This window comes from Dipodomys merriami, unplaced genomic scaffold, assembly GCF_024711535.1.
Source record: "Dipodomys merriami isolate MVZ:Mamm:240054 unplaced genomic scaffold, mDipMer1.0.p SCAF_1070, whole genome shotgun sequence".
In the NCBI taxonomy this organism is placed as follows: Eukaryota; Metazoa; Chordata; class Mammalia; order Rodentia; family Heteromyidae; genus Dipodomys; species Dipodomys merriami.
The window spans coordinates 41,268-54,023 of record NW_027202350.1 but is presented as its reverse complement, the minus strand read 5'-3'; the positions used below and the strand labels follow the sequence as shown (position 1 = coordinate 54,023).

At 42.2% G+C, this 12,756-nt stretch overlaps 1 pseudogene; it reads right to left on the bottom strand.

The window, feature by feature from the left end:
* The window catches only part of LOC138814971 (GATA zinc finger domain-containing protein 1-like), a 37,236-nt pseudogene extending 26,120 nt beyond the window's left edge, over window positions 1-11,116 (bottom strand).
* Between the last annotated feature and the right edge of the window lie 1,640 nt (window positions 11,117-12,756).

The window sequence follows — 12,756 nt, the reverse complement described above, 5'->3', positions numbered from 1 at the left end:
TTTGAAGAGTGACTATATAATCACATATTAAGTATATACAATAGGCCAGATTTCATTTTCTGGGTTAGAAAATAAAACATATCTATGCCAAAAGCCTGTAGAAATAAACAATGCATACCTTGAGTTAATGTGAATACTTTGTATACATTACATTTTTAATATTCTTTAAATTAATGATGGGCAGTGTAATTGGGAAAGTAAATTGGGACATAGTTTTCATGTTTTTATCACTTTAAAAATGGTAAATACTCTCAAATTTAATTCAGATTTCTTTAGTTTGCATTGGTGTTTGCTTAATTTGTGTAATCAAGGTCTTAAACAAGTGATTGTGAAAAGGAAAGCAATTTATAATCTATATATGAACATTTCTCTCAGTATAGTGATGAAGTTCTTTTAAGGAAGAATTGGCTGTCTCTACATTTGTTTACATATGTGCTATTTCTGTCAGAAAAGAAGTTTAAAGGACTGGGAGAGGGTAATCCACTAACAAGATAGAAACTGTATAGATTTCTTGGTATAAGTCAATACCTAGATTAATCTAAATCTTGCATTTGTTTGGTAACACTTGAAAATCTTTTTGTTTTTTGAAAGTTGGCTTTAATATTTAGCTTGAATTGGTGTTGAATTCACAATCCTCCTGACAAGATGTGGTTTCATTAAAATTTTGATCAAGAGAGTAAAAATGTAATTCAAAGGTAGATATATATAATATATATATATATATAGATAGATAGATAGATAGATAGATTATATATATATAGATATATATATAATCATATATAAAAGCATATATGTATGCCATACATAAGCAACTAGTTTCATTATAGAAGTATGCAAGTTCTGAAGATTCAGAGCAGTAAGAACTCACAGGGCTGGTGGGAAAGTAAATGGTATAGGCACTTGGAAAAACATTTGGAATTGTATTAATATAGGCATATCCTATGATTCAGGTAATTTATTTTCAGGTTTATACCTGACAGAAATGTGTATGCTTCTGTACCAAGAGAAATACACAAGAATATCTCTCCAAAGCAAAGATAATGCACAAAATGCTTGTCAATAATAGGCCCGTACAATAGAATATGGTACAGTAATGTGCACAAGTGAACTACAACCAAATGGATGAGGTCTGATAAACATGTTGCATGGAATAAGCCAGATAAGCAAAAACATCCTATGTGTTTCCATTTATGTAATTTTTAATGAGACAAAACTAAAATACACTGCTTTAAAGTGTGTGCTTAAGACATTGGGTGCTGGTGGCTTGAGACTGTAATTCCAGCTACTCAGGAAGCTGAGATTTTAGGATTGATGTTCAAAGCTATCCTGTGTAAGAAAGTCGATGAGACTCTTACCTCAATTAACAACCAAAATTTCAGAAGTAATCTGTGGCTCAAGTGACAGAACACCAGCCTTGTATGATAAGAGGTAAGGAATAGTGCTTAGGGCCCGTGTTAAAGTCCCAGTATTGGCAAAAAATGCAAATATGTATGTATAAGTGACAAAAGTAGAAAAGAAAATGAGAAAATGTTGTCATAATAGTTAGGTGAATAATCATTTTTGTCAAGGGGCATAGCCTACATTTTTAAAAATTAGGCATGACATGTTTTTTACTTATAAGAAATGTTTTACTTTGTAGTGACTACATGGGAAATTTTCTTTATAATATATGCTTGAGCTAAACTTTTTCATTGTGTGTATGTTCCTATATGTGAGCTATAGGTTATATTTACAGAGAAGATAGTGGGACAAAACCATATGGTGACCTAGGACAAGACACTTGTCCTCAACATTTAACTTGGTATATAGCTTAAATAAGTAAACTGTTAAGTGTAGCTAACTACAGTTAATAAATAAGTGTTCAAATGTTAAGTTAAATAAACTGCTCATAGCTTAAATAATACATTCACAGGGCTGTAGTGATCAAATATTTTGAAGGCCTACTTAACTGTAGAAACTTTTCAGTTCCTTGGAGAGTTCATATTTGTATAAGACATTCATTGTTATCAGAAGGCTTTGACTTAAAACTCTGCCTTGAGGGAAGCGCTTTTGAAAGCCAAACATTTTGTAAAGGAACCATGCTTTATAAGTATGCATCACAGAAATAGGACAGTTGTTTATGCCTAGTAAAAATAAAAGAAATTCAGAGCCCTGTCCAAGCCAACTCCTCTGGACTGGACCAGGCAGCCTCACAGAGCTCTGTCCAAGCCAGTGCCAACAGTACTAGACTGCACCAGCCTCACAGAGCCCTGTCCAAGCCAGTGCCACTTGGACCGTCCTGGGCCAGGATCACCCAGCCCTGTCCAAACCAGTATCACCTGGACCTTACCGGGCCAGACTCACTGAGCTCTGTCCAAGCCATCATTGCCTGGACCGGTACGGGCCAGGCTCACAGAGCCCTGTCCAAGCCAGGGTCACCTGGACCAGCCCCGGGACAGCTTCTTGAGCCCTGTCCAAGCCAGCGCCACCTGGACCGATGTGGGCCAGCCTCAAAAAGCCCTGTCCAAGCCAGCTCCTCCTAGACTGGCCCAGGCCAAACTCACAGAGTCTTGTCCAAGCCAGCTGCTCTTGGAACCAAACGGGCCAGCCTCATAGAGCTCTGTCCAAGCCAGCGCCACCTGGTCCAGCCTGCACCAGACTCAAGGAGCCCGGTCCAAGCCAGCAACACCTGGAGTGGCTCAGGCCAGGCTCACAGAGCCCTGTCCAATCCAGCTCCTCCATGACTGGCCTGTGCCAGACCGGGCCAGGCTCACAGATCCCTATCAAAGCCAGCTCCTCCTAGCCTGGCCCGGTCCAGGCTCACAGAGCCTTGTCCAAGACAGCTCCTCCTGGACCAGACCAGACCAGCCTCACAGAGCCTTGTCCAAGCCAGCACCACGTGCACTGGCCTGTGCCAGGCTCACAGAGCCTTGTCCAAGCCAGCTCCTCAATGACTGGACTGGTCCAGCCTCACAGAGCCTTGTCCAAGGCAGCTCCTCCCAGACTGGCCCTGTAAAGCCTCACAGAGCTTTGTCCAAGCCAGCACAGCCTGAACCGGTCCGGGGCCGGCTCACAAAGTCCTGTCCAAGCCAGCACTGCCTGGACTGGACCAGGCCAGGCTCACAGAGTCCTGTCCAAGCCAGCACCACCTGGAATGGACCGAGCCAGCCTCACAGAGCCCTGTCCAAGCAAGTGCCAACTGGACCAGACTGCACCAGCCTCAAAGAGCCCTGTCCAAGCCAGCGCTACATGGACTGGCCTGTGCCAGGTTCACAGATCCCTGTCCAAGCCAGCGCTGCCTGGACTGACCAGAGCCAGGCTCACAGAGCCCTGTCCAAGCCAGGGCCGCCTGGACCAGCCTCAGGACAGCCTTTCGAACCCTGTCCAAGACTGCACCACCTGGACTGGTGGGGGCCAGCCTCAATGAGCCCTGTCCAAGCCAGCTCCTCCTAGACTGCGTTGGGCCAGCCTCACAGAGTCTTGTCCAAGCCAGCTGCTCTTATACCCGAAGGGGCCAGCTTCCCAGAGCCTGTACAAGCCAGTGCCACCTGGACGAGGCTGCACCACACTCACAGAGCCCTGTCCAAGCCAACGCCTCCTAAACTGACACAGGACAGGCTCACAGAGCCCTGTCCAAGCTAGCTCCTATTCAACTAGCCTGTACAGGATCACAGAGCCCTGTCCAAGCCAGCACTGCCTGGACTGGACTGGGCCTACCTCACAGAGCCCTGTCCAAGCCATCTCCTCCTGGACCGGACCAGGCCAGCCTCACAGAGCACTGTCCAAGCCAGGGTCAACAGGACCATACTGGGCCAGACTCACTGAGCCCTGTCCAAGCCAGCACTGCATGGACCAATGCGGGCCAGGCTCACAGAGCCCTGTCCAAGCCAGCTCCAACTGAAGCAGCCCAGGCCAGGCTCATAGAGTCCTGCCCAATCCAGCACTGCCTGGACAGGCCCAATCAGCCTCACAGATCCCTGTCCAAGCCAGATTCTCCTAGACTGGAATGGACCAACCTCACAGAGACTTGTTTAAGCCAGCTGCTCCTAGACCTGGCCCTGTCCACGGCAGCCCCAACTGGACTGGCCAGGGCCAGCTTCACAGAGCCCTGTCCAAGCCAGCTCTGCCTGAAGTGGCCAAGGACAGGCTCACAAAGCCCTGTCCAAGCCAGCTCCTACTAGACCGGCCTGCACCAGCCTCACAGAGCCAGCGCTAACTGGACCGACGCAGGCCAGGCTCACAGAGCCCTGTCCATGTCAGTACTGCCTGGACTGGCGCGGGACAGTCAATGTCCTGTCCAAGCCAGCCACACCTGCACCAGCCTGGGCCAGCCTCACAGAGCCCTGTCCAAGCCAGCTCCTCCTAGACTGGCCGGGGCCAACCTCACAGAGTCTTGTCCAAGCCAGCTGCTCCTTGACCGGCCTGAGACAGGCTCACAGAGCCCTGTCAAAGCCAGGGTCAACTAGACTAGACTGCACCAGCCTCACAGAGCCCTGTCCAAGCCCGCACTGCCTGGACCAGACTGGGGACAGCCTTTCAATCCCTGTCTCAGCCAGAGCCTCCTGGACAGATGGGGGCCAGCCTCAAAGATCCCTGTCCAAGCCAGCTCCTCCTAGACTGGGCTGGGCCAGCCTCACAGAGCCCTGTCCACGCCAGCTCTTCCTGGACCAGCCCGTGGCCAGATGCAAAAGCCCTGTCCAAGCCAGCACCACTTGGACCAGCACAGGCCAGGTACACAGAATCCTGTCCAAGACAGCAGCACCTGGGCTGGCGTGGGCCAAGCTAACAGAGTACTGTCCAAGCCAGTGCCACATGGATTGGCCCGGGCCACCATCACAGAGCCCTGTGCAAGCCAGCTCCTGCTAGACTGGAACGGACCAACCTCACAGAGACTTGTCTAAGCCAGCTCCTCCTGGACCAGACCGGACCAGTCTAACAGGGCCCTGTCTAAGGCAGCCCCATATGGACTGGCCTGGACCAGGCTCACAGAGTCTTGTACAAGCCAGGGCCACCTGGACCAGCCTGGGCCAGCTAAGAGAGCCCTGTCCAAGGCAGCTCCTCCTAGACCAGACCTGGCCAGCCTCACAGAGCCTGAGCCAAACCAGCGCCACCAGGACTAGCCTGCACTAGCCTCGCAGAACCATGTCCAAGACAGCGCTGCCTGGACCGGCCCCAGCCAGGTTCACAAAGCCCTGTCCGTGCCAGGGCTGCCTAGACAGGACTGGGCCAGCCTCATGAGCCCTGTCCAAGCCAGTGGCACCTGGACCGGTGTGGGCCAGACTCACAGAACCCTGTCCAAGCCAGCACCCCCTGGTCTGGCTTGAGCCAGGCTAACAGAGCCCTGTCCAAGCCAGCTCCTCTTCGACTGGCCTGTGCCAGGCTCACAGGGCCCTGTCCAAGAAAGCGCCACCTGGACCAGACCAGGCCAACCTCACAGAGCCCTGTCCAAGCAAGCTCCTCCTTGAACAGCCCGGGGTCAGCTTCACAAGCCCTGTCCAATCCAGTGGCACTTGGACCGGCACAGGCCAGGTTCACAGATTCTTATCCAAGACAGCACCGCCTGTTCCAGTCCGGGCCAGGCTATGAGTCCTGTCCAAGGCAGCACCACCTGAACAACTTGATCCATAGCTCCATTTCCATGCTTCTGGTGATTAATTGGCGATAAGAATCTTACAGGCTCCCCTTCTATTAATGATTTTAAATCATATTACTATCTCAGCAATCTAAATCGCTTGTATTACAGGAGTAATTTACTGGAAACCAACCAAGAATAAATTTTAAGGGTGAATTTTGCGTCATTAGAGTTAGATCCAACACATGCTCTAGTTCCAATGGCCCACTCTATCGTATCTTCAAATAAAGACAGGTCATGACCACGTAGTGCATACAGAGAAAATTTTCCTACTTTCACCTCAAGTTGAAGACCTGGAAAAATCCAAATGTTCACAATGTCATACTCTGCCTCTAACTTACTTTTCTCATGCAAAAATTTCTTGATCTCCCACAGGATTGTAAAATTGGATATTCAGCAGAAAGGGTGTAGCTAAAAGAGTTATACCATCTTACATTGAAGTACATCCTAGAGAAAATCTGATTGTGTTTAATTTCAGATTCATAATTTGAAAATAGCAGAGATCTCTAATGAATTGTCATGTAAGAAATTCTAGGGAGGGCTGGAAATGTGGCTCAGTGGTGAAGTACTTGCCTTGCATGCCTGAGGCCCTGGGTTCGATTCCTCAACACCACATATGCAAAAAGAAAAAAGCCGGAAGTAGCTCTGTGGCTCAAGTGGTAGAGTGTTAGCCTTGAACTGAAGAGCTGAGGGACAGCGCCAAGGCCCAGAGTTCAGGGTCCACAACCAGAAAGAAAGAAAGAAAGAAAGAAAGAAAGAAAGAAAGAAAGAAAGAAAGAAAGAAAGAAAGAAAGAAAGAAAGAAAGAAAGAAAGGAAAGAAAGAAAGAAAGAAAGGAAGGAAGGAAGGAAGGAAGGAAGGAAGGAAGAAAGAAAGAAAGAAAGAAAGAAAGAAAGAAAGAAAGAAAGAAAGAAAGAAAGAAGGAAAGAAAGAAAGAAAGAAATTCTAGGGAGTCCTTATCTTGGTGTACATTTCACCTAACATCAACTTGTCTGACCATTTCTGCTTGACTCAGACATATACTAGTTATTGAAAATAAGGGAAATCATGGGACCTATGTTTCTATGGGCCTGGCTTACTTCACTTAATATAATTTTTTCCAAGTCTTTCCATTTCCTAACAAATGGGGCAATGTCATTTCTTCGGATGGAGGCATAGAATTCCATCGTGTATATATACCACATTTTCTTGATCCATTTATCTACTGAGGGGCATCTGGGTTGTTTTTACTTTCTTGCTATTGTTTCTAACATATTTATAATGTGATTTCTTTTTGGGGGGAGTCTGGTCTTGGGGCCTGAACTCTGGGCCTGGGCGGTGTCCCTCAGCTCTTTAGCTCAAGGCTAGCACTCTACAACTTGAGCCTCAAAGACACTTCCGGCTTTATTCTTTTTGCTTATGTGGTGCTGAGGAATCAAACCCAGGGCCTCATGCATGCAAGGCAAGCACTCTATCACTGAGCAACTTTCCAAGCTCCCCTTATGAGATAATTTCTTTGTTGCTTTGTATGTCCCTCCCCCACGGTATAACCCCTGTTTTCACTGTATTTGATGTTGGTATAATTTTTGGAGAGGAAGAGAAAAAACAAATTGTCTAAATAGGGATACAGGTGGACCCATTGTAACAATGAAATGTACAAAATGTTATGTAGAAAAAAGAACTTTAAAACTTTGGTGGGGTGGTAAGATGATCAGGAGGAATGGTAAGGGGAAAAAGGAGGAGGCAACAATGCTTGAAAAGAAATGTACTCTTTTCCTTTCTCATGTAATTGTTAACTTCTCTGTATGGTATTTTCACAATAAAAAACTTATTAATAAAATAAAAAATTCTTGGGAGAATAATCAAAATAATCTTTTGAATTCCTGGTCACTCAGCCAAGAAGTAAAAAGATTCTCTTCAAGAAAAGCCAATTCCATGTAAAGAATCATGACTGAGACCATTCACAGCTGTACTTTTCCACAATAACTAATTTATGTATGTCTACAGTGTGAGATTTGTAAAATTTTAATACATATAATAGAACGAATCTAGATCACTTTTGAAAAATATGGATCATTAGTTTTAGCAGGTTGTCTTTGGTTTTTACTTATGAAACTCATAAGGAAAGGGTGAGTTACTACTTTTCAAAACATTAGCTATGGGCATGTTGAGCTTATTTGTAGCTAAAAGGAATTATGGAAAGGTTGAATACATTTTGTCTTTGTTAAAGTTCTGTTTTTACTTGAGCACATGAACCCATGTCTAGAGTATCTCAGAGAAATTTAAATAAGTATAATTTGTTAGGTTTTGGAAAAATACCCTAAGTTTTTTTTAATTTTATACACTAAGAAACCTCTCTAGGAAGTGACTTTCCTGTCAGTTTGTATTATCCATAACAGAAGGCCTTACATTTACAGGGAAAGGAATGCTCCCTTTTATGTTTCCCATTGTTTGTACTCTGTTTGATAAAGAATCATATCCTGTAGAGCCTGGATCACAGCATGAACAGCATTGTATATATTGTAACTGTGTCCACACATAGTTGTGTCAAAGGAGTTATCAGGAGGACATTTCTCAAACATTAGAAATTCAGGCTTAGAATCTGCACAATCAGAACAGAAACCATATCCCAGAAAGGAAAAAAAAATTCTGGGTATCTGGAAGGAATAACTGCCTTAAGAAAATCTCTGAATCCAGAAATATCTGGGTGATGGTGCAAAAAAAATGAGGTCCATGCAATGAACCTAGCATGAAACACTTCCTTCTCATTGTTAAATCCCAATGTGAGTTCATAATGCAAACTTTGCATTGTATTAAAAATTGTTCAAAACACACCATTAAATATTGCAGGAATTCATTATTTCCATATATGATGAGGATATTTGATGAAGATGTGTTAATGTAGTTACAACATTCTATGATTTTGAAAATATATAAAATGTCAGAGTTTGGGAATTCTATCTATCTCAAAGGTTATAAAAATTCATTTCTTAGTCAACTCTTCTTTCAATTCAGGAAGAATCCACAAACCATTCTCATCTTGTACAATAGTCGCACCCAGCTGAAGTGACGCAATAATGAGACCGGCGCAGTGGCTATTGGTGTCTCCTTTTAAGCAATATGATAGAGAACAGGAAACATATTATTGTTGTTCAGGGCATGATAAAAAGTTCCAAAATAAGCTAAAGGGAATGAATTTTGGATGGCTACAAAAATGAGAAAATTTCCATCCATCATAATCACAATCATAATGTATATTATATAACTATTTGAAGTATGTGGAACATAGGTTTTTCTTGTAAGTTTCAAAAATGTAAAAATTAAGATGTTTTGTTGTATTTGGTTTGAGTTTCTTTATTTCTTTTGTTTTCTTTTGTTTTTGTGCCTGTCCTGGCACTTCAAATCAAGATCTGAGTGCTTTTCAAGAACCTCTTTGGGCTGAAGGTTAGCCCTGTACAACTTGAGCCACAGCACTATTTCCAGCCTTTTCTGAGTAGTTTGCTAGAGATAAGAGTCTCATGAACTTTTCTGCCATGGCTGCCTTAAACCACAATCCTCAGTTCTCAGCCTCTTGAGTAACTAGGATTACTGGCACCTGGAATAATTTTTTAAACAGTTGTACAATGTATCAATTGGTTTGTACAATGCCTCTCAGAATTTGTCGCAGTTTCCATCAACTCTTCTAATCTATAAAACGGCACCCATCCCCTTACTTTCCTAGTTTCATTTCCACATATGCACATTGAATCTTACGTTGTATTTTCCTAGACATTTACTCCCTATTCCTTTACCTCTTTCCACATCTCCTTTAACACCCTGCTGAGACAAGATATGCTTCATCTTTGTACTGTTCACATTTGATTGTGTTAGTTGTTCAAAGAGGTTACACCATAAAATTTTACCACCATATGAACTACACTTTAGGAAGATGGATATGTGTTTAATTTTTCATATTTCATGTTCATATCTTAGAGCTAATATTATATATGAAAGGACACGCACTCCATTTCTCTTTCTGAGAGTGACTTACTTCATTCAACATACCTTGCACATGAGCATGAATGTTTATTTGTGTGGGTATCTGTGTGTGTGTGTGTGTGTGTGTGTGTGTGTGTGTGTGTGTGTGTGTGTGTTAGTTCAGGTTTCAAACTCAGAGCCTCATTCAATTTTTTTGCCTTTTCCCTCAAGGTTAGCAATTTACCACTTCAACTATTGATTATTCCTGCATTTTGCTGGTTAATTATAGATAATTCTCCTGAGTAGCTAGTATTAATAGGTATGAACCATCCAGTTCATCATATTATCAAAAACTCTAAAGTCATTTACAACTTCCCAATTTTTAAAGGAAATTATTGATAAGGCATAAAACTCCAAATAATCTGCTGTACTGTGCTGTAACTTTTCCATTTTGTTTTCCAAGCCAATTAGATTATAGATATCTCATTATCTTTGAATGCATATTCTTTGATATTATAGACTTTGAAATGTTTGTAAATAAACCCTTTTCCTTTCTTTTCTTTATTTTGCTGTCATTTATGCAGCATTTATTATTTATACCTGGAAGAAACATTACATACTTGTGTTTTTTGTTTTCCATTTCATAACAAGATAATGAAGAGTTGGTCTAAAGAATTTCTTTTTTTGGGGGGCGGTGGGGGTCCGGTCATGGAGCCTGAACTCTGGGCCTGGGCGCTGTCCCTCAACTTTTCAGCTCAAGGCTAGCACTCTAGCATTAGAGCCACAGCGCCACTTCAGGCTTTTTTCTTTTTGCTTATGTGGTCCTGAGGAATCGAAACCAGGGCCTCAGGCATGCAAGGCAAACGCTATAACACTGAGCCATCTTCACAGCCCGGTCTAAAGAATTTCTAAGTCAAACACAGCTGACTTAGATCTAAATGCCTTTGAAACATAAAGAAAACTTTATGAGCATAGGGAGTTTTAAGCTCATGATTTGGTTGTGATAGCAATTTAACTCACTTCAGAGAAAACAAAAGTAAGCATTGAGTCATGAAACATCAATCAATTATTTTTAGCATGCTTCTTAATTTTTCTGCCCTCTGTTTTCTTGTCTTCTGTTCCTGAGTCTTGAATAGGTAACCATTTGAGAGGATGTCGTCAATAGATGGGCCATGGAGGAATTGTCACCAAACACAAAAAAGCAAATCTAGCTGTAATTATAGACTGCCCACCTGAACCGTTTGGTCATGTACACCTAGATAAATCCAACTATTGCTGAAAAATGAATAATTCTGATCAGCTGCTAGCTTCTTCCTTTTGTAATCATCATTGTAGCCCTGCTCCAGCCCGCAAGGGCTGTGGAGGTGGTCAAGCTCAGGTATCACTCACTCGTGAATGGTTCACTGGCAAGGAAACTGGCCAGGAGTTGAGGCTCTGGTCCAATAAATTGTTTTAAGCCACGCTTTTGAGGCTTAATGGCTGTGATGTGTGCTGCCTCTCCATAGCAGTGCTGTTTTCTCAGCCTCCTTTCATTCTTTTCTAACACTTGAAAGGGCACCAAGTTAGACATTTTAAAATATCACTTCACTCATCCCACTTACACCTATGGAAACCTGTAGAGGTCCAGTAGTATCCCAGTCTGGGCAACTTTTAATCCCGATAGTCATGTAAATAATGCTACAGTCTTACATTCTTCCATACAAGAGTAATTAGAGATCTTGTACTTCCTAACAAGGCAAATGAAGGGAATCTTTAAATGCTGTGCAGCTTCCATATCGAACCTCATAGATATCAAATCCCAGAATCAAGTTATGTAAAAGATTATACTTTATTTTTAATCTCTTGACTAGCAAAAATCAAGCCAAAAACAAATTGTAATTCTTGAAAATAAACCTGCATAATGAGCACTGAAATTTAGGAATATTTCAAACTTAAGATTTTGATGGATTAAATGCTTACTTCTCTGCCAATGAATATATTAAAACATTACCCCCAATAAGGATGGAATGCAAATAGTGTACCTATGTTTGTAAATAGGAATAGGTAAGGACATGAAGGAAATTTGTCATGAATGAGATTCAGAAACTTAAGCTGTGAAGGAGCTTGCTTTATCTCCATTTCCCTATGTAACACAGCACAAACCAGTCTCTTAAATATGGAAGATACTTTCTTTAGACATCAAGTATTCAGTTCTCTTTATTTCAGGGTAAAAATTTCCATGTGTGTGAAAAAAATTTGTTTTGCCTGGCACCATTGTTTCACACTTGTAATTCTAGCTACTCAGGAGGAGTAGGAAAGTCCCCTGGGATATTAATCTCCAATTAACCACTCACAAGCCAGAAGTGATGCCGTGTTTCTAGTGATAGCTAGCTTTGAATACAAAGAGGCTCATGGACAACAGCCAGGCCCTGAGTTCAAGCCAGGGTATTGAAAAAGAAAAGAAAAGTAAAGAAAAGAAAAGCATGTGTTTTCGTCACCCAGTTTCGGTTATGTGGTTACATGGGAGCTCAGGCTAAGTAACAAATTTTCAATTTAAGAACATTGTTTTCAGAAGCAAAGTATCATTTAAGGATGATTTTATAGCAAGCTCTGCTCACAGACCCAACATAGTAACCAACATTTCCTGCAATATCAACCAGAACAAGAATTCAAGTATCAGGTGAGGGAATTTTATTTTCATTCATGTAACACAAACAAAAGGAAACATTCAACCCTAAGGAATTCATTCTGAACAGAGGAACATCCAACCTAGGGGATGAGGAAAGAATTGTGAGCAAACTCTACATTGAAATCCCAATTCCAAGGCCACTATAATAAAAGGTAGTAATCATTATTATCTTCACAATATTTTTAATTTGAGAAAGTGCATAGGCAAGCAAACAGAAGAGTAGAGAGGATTAAAGTACATTTCTTTCTCTTCTGTCATGTTTATGCATGCATTGGTAGGTATGTATGTATGTGTGCACATTCTAAGGGAATTAATATAAGGAAGTCAAAATGAATTGTTCAAAGAAAACATTAGAGGCAACATGAAAATTCAAATGAGAATATTAACTTTTTCAACATATAGTGTATATATAAAGTTAAATTTTCTCAATTTATGCCTGTCAGATTAGTTATGTCTTTTAAACAGAAGAAATTAGGTATGTTGAAGAAAATCTAATCAAATATGTAAATATGGAGGACTAAATTAAAACCAAGAATGAGGTC